The following is a 12,447-nucleotide window of genomic DNA, read 5'->3' on the forward strand; positions in this document are numbered from 1 at the left end:
ATTCGGCTTCTGGCATATCCGATCAATTTTCAACATTAAATAGTCGCCAGGCATCGACGTCAGATTCTCGGGGCGTTGCGGTGCAATCACCCCGACACCAGAGTACTCAACGGAGAGAAGTGTCTCTTCCGGAATCAAATTGTAGGGAATAGGCCCAAGCTCTTGACGATCTTACGGTAGTTCTCGAGCCACGATCATTGAACTTTCTACTCTCGCGAAACTTCGACCCCTCCACGGAGTTCTCCTGTCGTCAACCCTCTCTTCCTGCTCATCTGTCTTTCTCGTTCTATCTCTCTCCCCCCTCTCTCTGTCTCTCTCTACGATGCCATCTAACCAACGACACAAGCGATGCGGCGACCGTGCCATTCGAACTTTCTTTCCGCAGAATTGAATCGCCACCGAATCGGTTTGGCCCGGAAACATTGCGGGCGAAGCATCAGAAATTTCTGGATCTGGTGCACCCAACTTTTGGTTTATCCATGGCACCAAACCAAGGCCCTCGAAGATGGCGGATGCCACGGAATCGAATTTCGGATCATGAGGATCATTTCCCGAATAAACAACCTTCAGCGATATATGCGTGTTCGTAAAAGGAGAAAATGTGGAAAATTTTCAAAATTTGGACGAAAAATAAAAAGATACGTGAAATATCTATTTTGAAATTATTATTTATTTTCGTGAGTGCTTAAATAATATATCGTTTCTAAATTCCTAATGCAATTGAAGTCAGATTGATATGATATTCACATAATGCTAATACTACAAATAAAAATTGAGACAATCGTTAATAAAATATACGGTGATAGATTAAGATATTACATACATGGTAATCTAATGAAAATTGTCTTTAAGACAAGCATCAAAAATATAACAAATACAAAATATTAAAACATAATATTCAATATAAAAATTACAGTAACGCGGAAAACGATCCTGTGATTGTTTTGGCAATGTATTTTTTTCGTTTTGATTTAATATAGTATATCGATCAGACTATTATCGATAAGAATGGCTGTAAAATGTAATCTTCCTCTTGACTGTCACTTTTTTGCGATCGGAATACAGACTGATAGGAAGATAAGTACGCGTGATGAATTCTGGCTTGTTTCGAGAACAATGGTTGAGTGGTCTCAATATGATGTCCTTTTTCCCTTCGGCGATTATTCACCTTTTGTTGTTCGAGCTATGGGTTTTTCTCGTACGTCACCAGGCTTCGGAAAAAGCGATTGATAGAAGAAGCTGGTTAATATAAGGGCAATAATTAGAGCGTGCATTCGCGTTGATTAATGGGTTGTACATGACGTAACACATTCTGAATGTTTTGTACGTGTAGACAGAGCAAGAGGAAGTCCTATTTCAGCGTTAAACAAGCTTATTGTAAACAGTTTTCGTAACGGTAGAGAGCTAAAAATAAAGATATTTCTTGACATTTTTTTAGATTTACAAAAGAAACGAATTGTTTCTGAAAAATAAAACTATAGAACTTTCTAAACATCGCGTCGCCAACGTTGCTAAAGTTTCTCGATTTTCTTCGACGCTTTCGTCCGATCTTTTCCCCCAAATTTCACGAAGCAGCTGAATTTCATTGGTCGTTGCCTACCGAAGCATCCGATTCTTTTTCAGAGGAAACAGATCCTCGACTTTGCCCGAGGATCTTTTCCCTTCCAATCGTTCTTTCCCCTTTTACTTTACGATGCGCGATCTCCAGAAGCTTTGAACAATTCTATACTGACTTCGTCGCAATTTTTGCGAAGATTTATTTTAAGACAGCTACCTGTTCCAAGAGTTCACGACGATTTTATCCCTTTAAAGGATTTTCCTGTTTAACGAATCAGTCTCTTGGTTCATTCATTTCTACTTTTATATATTCACGTTGTGACATCTCGAATTTTATCTGTTTTTTTTTTTCAGAGTATTCTTTACACTTATGTGTAGTTCTAATTAACGTTCGCTCGTATTTCTTACAAAATGATATACCTGTCGATCAAACTATCTATCTCCCCCTATTGTCTATTCTATGTATTACCATGTTTGCATTATATTTGTTGGCTTGAATTTTAGTCAGCTTTAGATATAACGCGATAAATCCCATGCATCACATGCGACGCAAAAAACAAAAATACGTGGATGATTCAACTATCGTGTATCTCGTATGATTCAAAGAACAGTAAACATCTAAATGATTAACAAAATGCTTTATTACGATTGTTGCCTCTTCCTAACTTCTTCATTCCACATACCAAACTCAATAGTTAATCATTTCTCTTATTTCTCGAAAGATTAATGCCGACAATAACCACGTCTATCGTAAGACAACGTTACAAACACGGAAATAACCTTTCCTTTCCCATCGTACAATGATGCGTAGCACTAGCGAGAATAGGAGAGCGTAAAGTGCATTGCGTTTCGGCCTGGACTACTCCTTTCGACTTTGTGCAACGACGCCAGAGCAATTCGTAAGCTCTGTTCACCCGCGCGGATTATTTTTCTCATTTCCGTGCCAGGAAGTAGAATGCTTCAAATCTTTCGTCTATTTTCGCTCGTTGACGAAGCGTCGGCACTCGAAAGAACAGATTCATTCGGCGCACTCGAATTTCTGCTTGAAACGCTTTCATCCACCCTAGTAGAGGCATCACGGTGAAACGAAATGCTTCACCGGCTGGAAAAAAAATATCGCCCTCTAATTGCGTTACGAGCTCGTAATCTTCGGCAGTGTAACCAGAACGATCCACGATAATAGCATTATCAGAAGAAGAACGTTGTAAAACGAGCTCGTGTTCCATTAAAGATAACTTTTCGTTTAATTCCTCCTAATTCCTCGCGATAGTTTGTCGGGAAGCTAACCCCCGCTCCAGTCATTTTCAGCCACGTTTTCTTCTTTGCTTCCCTCTTTCTGGTCCTGGCGTTTGCGAGGTTTAAAATGAAAAGCGCGTATCCCCGCCGCGTTTGTACACCAACGTAAAAGCAAATACGTGTATCGAGGATGATCAAAGTTTACTTCCGGATTCTTGGGTCGTTTGTACCACTTCTTCAACGAACTTTCGACACCTTCTACTCGAGAGACAATATTCCAGAGACGCTCGCGGAAGAAAACGACTCGGCGAGTTGTCACGGAGATGCGTTTCGAGGCAAACTTCGATTAAGATTCAGATGTCGATCCAATGGAGTAGTTCCGTGGCCAATGGGGAGCTGAGAACTGCTGAAACTGGATCATCCTCGGAATTAATGTAATCCTATCCTTTCCTCTTCCATTGATGACAATCTCCTAAGAAATAGCTGCGCTCTGCACTCTCGTCGTCTTATTTCAATACATTTTCAAGCGAAGATCAGGATCCCCCGCGATCTTTGACCGTCACGTACTCGTGGAACGGCCTTAAAGAAACCCCCGAGTGTCCCTTTGGTGGTGGAATTGTTGTTCTTCGCGGGACTCCTTCCCTGGTGAATACTTCGATCGTTTGACCGTTCCATCATTCCAAATCATCGTCTTCCTCTTTTCTTCATATAAAATCGTCCCGATAGAACGAAATCTACATAAGGCAGTTCTTCATCATCACCTATAAAGAAGTCTTGTGGTCTTGTCGCGAAAGAGAGGGAGCTGAATCGTGCAACGATTAAAATTCAGCCACCGATCCACGGGAAACATCTCGTTGGTCACTGGGGAATGAGAAGCCATTGAAGCGGGCATCGGATACTGACAGGTCGACTCTTTTCACCAACAGATAGTCGAGCGGCTACGAGAGCGATTCGTAACCTCCGCTCGGCCGAGGCAAATGGAACGCGGCACAGGGCCTTTCCTGTAGGATCGATAGAGTAGTGGGGAGAGCCAGATACTACACGAGAGGGAGAGAGGAGAAGCGTGGGATCAACGCGATAGATTGGACAGAGAACGATATAGGGAGAACGGGAACGATGCTGGAAGAGAGCTGAAAGTGGGAAAGAACGATCAAGGGAGGAGAGGGAAAACGAGAGAGGTGAACTAGAGGAATATAGGAGAACAGGTTGGGAGGGAATATTGGTGCAGGATCGGGCGAGATGAGGGCGCTTTAGCCGGCGGTTTCTACGTCGCGCCATCGTTGCTACGAGCGGCGTCGGCGTCGGCGTCGGCGTCGTAGTCGTGGCCGTCCTCGTTGCCGGCGAAAGCGGCACCAGACCGAACACGCAGCTGCCAAAGGCAGACTCCGCCGCTCGGTCCAGTTTGCCTTCCGCTCTCGTTTGGCATAGTACCGTCAGCGAGGTCGTCGCGTTTCATGCTGTCCGTCAGCAACTAGATATCGTAACCTCGTATCGTATCGTGTCGTGTCGTGTCGTATCGTTCTCGTTTCCGTTTTCTATTCCACCTAATCGGAGCCGATCAAATGGATAGCTTGCGTAGAACTAATACGATCCGGAAACAATCTCGCGCTGGTGGATAATCGTGTGAAAGAAAGTTGTCGTTTTCTCGACAAGGGTGATTTTGTTCGAACTTATTCCTTCTCTCATACCTAATTGTTCGACGAAAGAATCACCGTGGTCCGCGTGAGTTGCGGAATCTTTGAGGTTCATACACGTCAGTGGTTCCTGGTCAACGTGATTCATAAAGGTACAGGACTTCATTATAATAAGATACTTTCGTTGCAACGTGATTACTTTGTCATAAATTATCTGTTTCTCTGTGTTACGACGTCTACTTTTTTTTTAGGTTTTAGTCTTTTTTCGATAAAGGAAAAATGATGTTTCTTCTTTTATTGTTTCAACGTCATCGTTGCAAAAAATATCTACACGAAGGGCTCGCGAACTGAAGAACAATCGTCGCAGTAACGTATTGACGGATAAGAGGTTTTCTTTCTCGCGTGCATCGCAGTTGCGAATCTATAGAATTCACCGGCTGATTCAGTATTTCTCAATTGCTTTCTGTCCCACATAGAATGGCTTACCTTGATTTTCGCGAAACCGATGCGGCGGAAGTTCGTGTTCCAAGTTTCCGTGCTGTCGCGGTATCTGCTTTCAGGTGTTTCGTTCCACCGCGATTGTTCTGAACATTGTAAAATATTTGTTTTGCAAATGAAAAGATTCTAATAGAGAGTGGTACGAAATAGCGCGAGTCAAAATACGCCAGTCTACGAGTTTCTTATCGTGTGCTTCTTTTTTTGTTTCGTTATCCGTTCGAAAAGTCGAACGAAAACATCAAAGTTGACACAATCTTCCGACGTATTTTACTAAAAGCTTCCCGTGTTCTGTGTGTACCGAAGAAAGCTGTCAGGGGCAAACATTTATATCCCACTGAGTAAATCCAACGCGGGGAATATGATGGATGGTGTACGATCCTACTAATCGAACGTTGATACACTGATCTGACGTCGTCTGACAATTCTAGCTGTCTACGCGATATACGATATATTTGAACACTTTTAATTGTCCCTGAAAGAAACCCTATCCATTCAACGAGACATCCTTGAACTAAAAATTGTCATTCTGTTATTTTCTCGATATATCGCTATGAATAAATCACATGGAGTATCCAAATGGATGGTTGAAATCCATTAGGCTTTGCAAAAACTAAACGCAAGTAGGAAGAATCAGGATATCCATTATCAGGATATTATGCATTCTCAACGAACGATTCCAGTTGGCCGGTAAAAAGCGCGGCTTTAGATGGAAGTGGGATAAAAAATTTCTACTTTCTTCCCGCGTATAAGCCGACACATATATACACAGGCCAGTCACCAATGCTGGACTTATGGTTTTACAGGACCGTTATGCATTTCAATGAATATTAACAGGATGCAATTATTGAACGTAAATTGGAACTAAAACAACTGCTGTTTTAACGCCCTATTCGTAACTTTTGCAGAATTTTCGAGCCGCCAATACTCCGCTCATTCGTACATATTCATTTCCGCATATAAATTCGCTTTGCAAATCCGTTTGTACGCTTTACCAACTACTTTCAGACTAACTTCGTGAGTCTCGACAGGATTTTCTAGATCGGTGACGAAGTTACGTCGTAGGAAATACACTCTCAAGCTGTTCTTTACAGCTGAACTTCCGTGCCTACGTGTCCCGAATGAAGAAATCCTTACTTCTTTACGGTCCTTCTAATTGTTCCTCTTTTACTCGGTGAATCTGCATCGCCGTTGTTCACCGAAAATTTAGCTGGACGAACGGCGATTGTATTTGGAGATCGATTAATGTTCGTTCGTCGGATGTATTTGTCACGATTGTATTTTCCAATCAACAAGTATCAATCGACGGGTTTATGAACCAAAATTTCGTGCGTTTATTTCCAAGATTAATGTTTTAACGTTCGACGAAATAATTTGGCAGTCGTTTTGCGGGCGATAATATACGTAACGTGGATCGAAGGAATAATTTGATATATACACCTTGTTAGTGGCTATATTATAAGAAATTTCGTAATTTAATACGAAAATGTCTCGTCTATACAAGCTGGCTATAATTACTCGAACTCTGCTGTCGATAATGTGCGAACGAAGTAAGAAATTACTTGGAAGTATCAACGATCCATTTTTACTTTATCGAACGTCACTTTCTACTTTCAGTTTTGCTTAATACCTAAAGAGTGTCGGTCGATTAGCCGCACCTGTCGGCTCCTATCTGAACGACAGTTTAAAGCCATCAACTCACAATTTCAATACATAATTTACCTGGATTTCAATGGGCTTATCATCGCAGCTGGCGCATTTACTGGCCAATCAGATTAATCATTCGATATCACGGATACACGGATATCAGTAAACCGAAGTTGATATTATTCAATTACAAACATACATGTGGTATTTAACTAAAAATCAAAAAAATGCTGGTCGACTAAACGGAATCGTGCCATAAATTATGCGCATGATCATGGTGTCGAAAAGAGATACAAGAAAATGTATTGTTCTTCAACATCAACTATGAGAAACCTTTTTGTCGAGTGAACGATAAGTCATTGTTTGGAGGATCTGTGATTCCTGTACAAATTGAAGAGAGTATCGGTCGGAACAAGCGATGTTCAACTTTCAATCTCGCCGCCGTCCACGCGAAGGAAACCGCAACGATTTCGATGGCACAGAGGAGTGCGAATCAAACGCGGTCCTGGCCGAGCTTTAATGAATTTCACGCGCTATTGTGCTCGATAGTTTCGCCCGGTCTCGTTTCAGGGCGAGAGTTCATACCTTCCTGACCTCGATAATCGGAGTAATTTCGAGGCTGGAATGGAAATTGCCGCGTTTCGCTGCCGTTTATCGAGGAAAAAGGTTTCATTGACGGTTCTGACACGCATGGAATGATAAGTAAACGGCTATGTGTATCGTCAAAAAAGGAATATTCGGTCCACACCCCGGAAATTACAAGTGTACGTCGGCAAAATTAGTATTCCAGCGAGGTATTTAATTCCAAAATTCCCCATCGCTTGCGCCACCCCCGTGAATGGCGTGACTGCGAAAGGGACACCCCATCTCACTACTACGCTGTTTATTTCGCGTCAGTCGTGATATTAACAAGCCATTTGTGGCTCTCCTCGATTTCATCGGCCTTTTCTGGCAATTTCTGACCGTGCTGACGTTTCCACCGCTCCTGTCTCGTTGATACGCGGCCACGGAAATTGTTTTTGTAGCAAAAGCGTCGAGCGAATAGCATCATTCTACAGTTGCTTGTCGCGGCTCAATTTGGAGGCTTGTTTTTCCACCGGGAGGCATCGCGCTTGTTTTTCCACCGATGTCATACCGATTCCTATCGTCGATGATGGATATACAGAGTGATCCGTGCAATTGGGATCTGTTCCTTCATGATACAAAAACATGATAGCGGAGGATGTATTTCTTTTGTGCGAATAATAGCGTGTATGCATTATGGAATTGCGTAATATTTTTTAAATACAATTCAATATTTTCCTTTACATAGGCCGAGTCATAAAAATATTGTACGAAACACATGAAAAATACCCTACTATTTAATATCCTACTATTAATGTTTGTATAATTTTAAATTTTTGTGAATAACTAAAGAATAAATGAGAATGATATTCCTCTGAAAAGAATATTATTATATAATAAAATTACAGGGAATTATCTTTTTCTTCTAATATTTTATTCGAATTGCAATTAAAAAGGAAATACCTCTTATCCTAGTTGTATGAATTACCTTATACTTATAAGAAATGTATTATGTACAAAGGATATTTCGATGCATCGTTTGTTACATCTAATCGATAATGAATTCACTGATTTTAAATGGTTCTAGAGCAACGAAGTGCTGCTATTTCAAAAATAAATTCGTTGGTACATGTTCATGCGCTGGTCGAGACATCTTAGGACTAAATCCTTTGATAATGGAACGTTCATTTGAGAAATAAGCAGTTAAAGTAGCGGTCGATCGCCATAATCCTGTGTATCATATTGATTTTCCGTACAAATTCCAGCGATTTACACGATCCTTCAACTCGCTTTCTCATTTTTAGAAATTATCTTGTAATGCGTTGTTACGTGCTCCGCAAGGTAGACAGTTTCAATTACGTTAAGCTATGGAGGATCTCTAGAATTACTGGAAAAGTATTTCGAGAAGAACTCTTGAAAAGAACGATAAATTAGAGTTCTTAATAACGAACCGTTGTCGGTTCTTCAGTATTCGAGGGAAATAAGGAAATGATCAAAAATTAATATTATCGTGAAAAGGGAAAACAAAATGAATTTTATCGATTACGAAATCGGTCTGGTGCGTGCAGGCCGACTTTACCTGCCCTTTACTATCGTAGAGCGTGGCGCACGCCGAAAGAGCTTAATTGAATTTCTCTTAATTAACTGCTTTCGCGGCGCTACGATAATTGCAATGCACGAACTCTCCCATTACCGTAATTGTGGGTCTAATTAATGTAGTCCTGGCGTTCTAGACCCTCGGCAGGCAAGCAGATTAAATTTTTGACGAAACGTTCAAGGATTGTCTCCGGTTTATCGTAAGCTTCTTAAATCACTTTGCGTCGATTTCATAGATATTTCACGACTTCGATCAACTCAACGATCAAATCATAATTTAAGCATTACACGAAACATTCTAAAAGATCCTCAGTGTTCTATTAGTATTCTATTCAAATAATTTTTAATTTAAAAAGAAATGATGGTAGTCTAGTGGTCTAAAAAAGAAGAACAATGAGAAAGAAATTCAAGTAGTTGTACTTATATTTCTTAAAATTCCTATGATAACATCATTTATTTACATGTATAATTAAACAGATGAAAACTAGATAGAAATTTGTTTTGTCTATTAAACATTATACAGAGAACTATAGTTTGAATACTTTTTATACCTTTGAATATTACATGTACTCTGTATATGTTTGCGTCTTCAAATTTCTCATAAATGTATAAAAATCGACAGTTTATTCATCCAATTTAGCCAGAAGCATTCAAAACCGCCATTTAAGGATTCAGGAGGTGAATAAGTAGGTAAATATGACTAAATTAATAGTGTGTGCTGTTAGTGGGTAAATGGAATGAGCGAAATGATGAGATATACTAGGACGTGTAAACAGCTTTATCACCGGTATACGGTGACTAGTTTCCTGATGCTAAGAAAAAAGTCCGATCATATATTTTGCGGGGAGTCGAATGAAACTCGAGGAAAAGAAACGAAAAGCTGCACGCTATACTCGATATACTTTCACGAGAGAACGAATAGAGGAACCATCGTATTCGACGAGAGTCTAGTACGAAATGGACGATTACACCGAGTGCTGTATAGTCGACATGGAACAAGAGATTTATGGGACCGCAGGAATTGCGCGGTACGTAACTGGAACGAAAAAATGCGAAACTATTCTCGCTCGGTGACTTTGCCTATTTCTAGAAACTCTGACAGAATGGTTGTATGCGCCGCGTTCGTCCGTTGTCTGCTAAATGCAGCTTCAAGTTTCGGGAGGATTGCATTGCATAACTAGTTGCGCGACAAAGCAAAGATAGCTGTCGTATGTTTGGATATTCACGGAAGACAATAGCATAAAGACAGTAGAACACATAGTGTAAAAACGTATTTTATACTATGCGTACTACTATTATGCGTACTAGTTCTACAAAAAGGAAAGTTACTATAGGAAAATAATTTCAGTGAAATTTAATGAAAATCTGGTTAATTACTTTTATCATTGGATAAAGAGGAGAAAATGAGGATTCTGTATACTACGCGTCTCATAATTATTAAACCACTAAAAAACTTTAGTATGAAGATCAAACGAAGAAAACCGAATAAGTATATTTTTGTCGATATTCTTATTTATTTATATTAATATCACTCCATAGATAAAAGATAATATTGATAATATAATATAGTCGACTAAAGATGATTCTTTTTGATAATAACTGATTGACAAAATTAAAAAAAGAAGATTATTAGGAATTAATATTTGAATACCTTTGATAGTTTTTGGGTCTGGATTATATTTCGATTTTTTGGACTTCAACACGCACTTGGGAACGGAAAAATCTAAACCAAATCACTCCAAACGTGTTATTATGGGCAATGTTTAGATTTTTCGGCTTGTAAATGCATTTTCCTATGTTAGATTCAGATTTTTCGGCTTGCGAATGTGAAAAATCCAAACCTAATCCTGAAAGACGCAAGTAGGATATACACATAAGGAAATTCTGGACCGGGAAGTGGTTGACTTTAACTAAAAGAAGGTGTCTTTCAGCGCTGTTTATTTCTTTTTTATGGAATTTGTGGAAGCCGCAATTTGCAATTATTTGATAATAATAATAGGATCCGGCTTCAGCGGGTTGCAGAGTTATGGCGCGCAGCGGAAGCAATAAGAAAATTCGTTAAAACGTGGTATATAATTTCCTCTTTGTTACTGCGAGGAAATGTTAATATGACGCATACAAACTTTTTACAGTAAGTGTTCGCTTGCTTCCGCGAGTCACTGCCATATTCATATAAGAATTGACAATTTTGTTATAGTTTTACATAGTCATGACACGCAGTGTACGCCAAGTTTTCCCACCGCTGTCATTTTTCTTAGTTAGCCAAAGCATTTCCACACGGCGATGTAGATGATTGGTTGAAGAAACTTGAAAGATTTCGGTCACGGCGTGGAGAAGACGTTGCTAACGCGGATTAATCGATGCGGAGAGACATCAGCAATGGTCGATTGCGATGGAACATGAATTTAACTGGGCCCACAGGTTCATGTTTCCCCATTCATTCCCTTTTCATTTATACGTCGATGGAGTTCGTCGAAATTGCCATTAAAACGCGTCGCTAACGATTTTTCAAGTATCCGCTTGTACGAGGGCGCGAATAATCCTGCGATCCAGCCGAAACGATTGCACGCTCGCGTACTTTTACTGTTCCATCTATAATTACGCGACAGCCGGTCTGGGTTACATTTCCATTGGGAAATTAGTATCGTTAGATGGTAAAACTGACGCTGGTAGTCAATATCAACGGAAAATGTCGGTGGAACGCGTATGGAACGCGTCCGGACCAAGTGTGAGCGGCAGTGATATAAACTGGTAGGTAATCAACGCGTCGCGTCGCTCACCCATAAAAGCGTTGTTGACTGTGCTTCGTATATCGTCTCGAAAATAATCAGTAGGAAACAAATGGGTTCGTTTGAATGTATAAACTGGATAAAGACCCGTAAACTCTGTCTGACCGGTGCACGCGGCGCACGTCTGCTAATTAAGACCCAAGTCATCCCATGCAGCCTTTGAACACTATTTTTCTGAATTCGAAGCACCGAGGGCATGAAATAAATCAGGCAATCCTTTTAATTGAGCGGAGGCGAAACGATTAAACGATTACTCGCACCCCGACTGTCCTTTATTTTCCTCTTTTTCCTTCTTTTCCTTCCGTTTTTTAACCTGAATTTATTTTGATTGTTCGTTTCAAATGTTTTCGTCGGATCGGAGAGCGGTCTCTCTCTCTCTCTTTTTTTTTTTTAACAAAGCAATCGCATGATTGTGCAGAAAGGCAAAGTTTCAGGTAGCCGTGTGCCGTTTCTCGTATTGCTTGATTGTAAAATAGTTCTGTGGAACGTGATTTTTCCACGTCACAAACCGTTTCATGTTCTCTGATATTTTTATTCGACCCGTTGAAACTTCCGTTGATCAGCGTCATCAAGCTGCTTGTTTCGAAATAATGGTAGAGAAATGCACAAATGAGTCGCCGTATCGCGAACGACGTCGAGAATTGTAATGCGCTTAATATTTCGTTAAAAATGTTGCCACGTTTAACATGAAAAAATGTGTTCGCAGAAACGCGGTTTGGATACATTAAAAAGTACATATATTCAAAGTGGATGGATATGGAATACGTAAGCAACCTACCGGGAGAGAATAAACGTCGGTATCTCGAAACCGCGAACCTTCAGGCTACAATTTCAATTTGTCATTCACTGTCATCAATACCTTCCCGCCGTCGCGGCGACCAAATTTTTCATAAGCCAATCCACCGAATACGCCACGTTCGTTATCATAT

General features: G+C 40.3%; 2 protein-coding genes across 3 annotated transcripts in view; one reads left to right on the forward strand and one right to left on the reverse strand.

Moving 5' to 3' along the window:
* LOC100649795 (glutamate receptor ionotropic, kainate 2) overlaps positions 1-12,447 on the reverse strand; it is a 151,999-nt gene that overhangs the window by 121,381 nt on the left and 18,171 nt on the right. The window lies entirely within an intron of this gene.
* Positions 4,116-12,447, forward strand: part of LOC100642436 (glutamate receptor ionotropic, kainate 2) — a 282,902-nt gene continuing 274,570 nt past the window's right edge. For both annotated transcript variants that reach the window (XM_048408633.1, XM_048408628.1), the window contains exon 1: positions 4,116-4,579. The gene's annotated coding sequence lies outside the window, so the exon portion shown is untranslated. The remainder of the gene's footprint in view (positions 4,580-12,447) is intronic.

Source organism: Bombus terrestris, chromosome 1, assembly GCF_910591885.1.
Source record: "Bombus terrestris chromosome 1, iyBomTerr1.2, whole genome shotgun sequence".
Taxonomy (NCBI): Eukaryota; Metazoa; Arthropoda; class Insecta; order Hymenoptera; family Apidae; genus Bombus; species Bombus terrestris.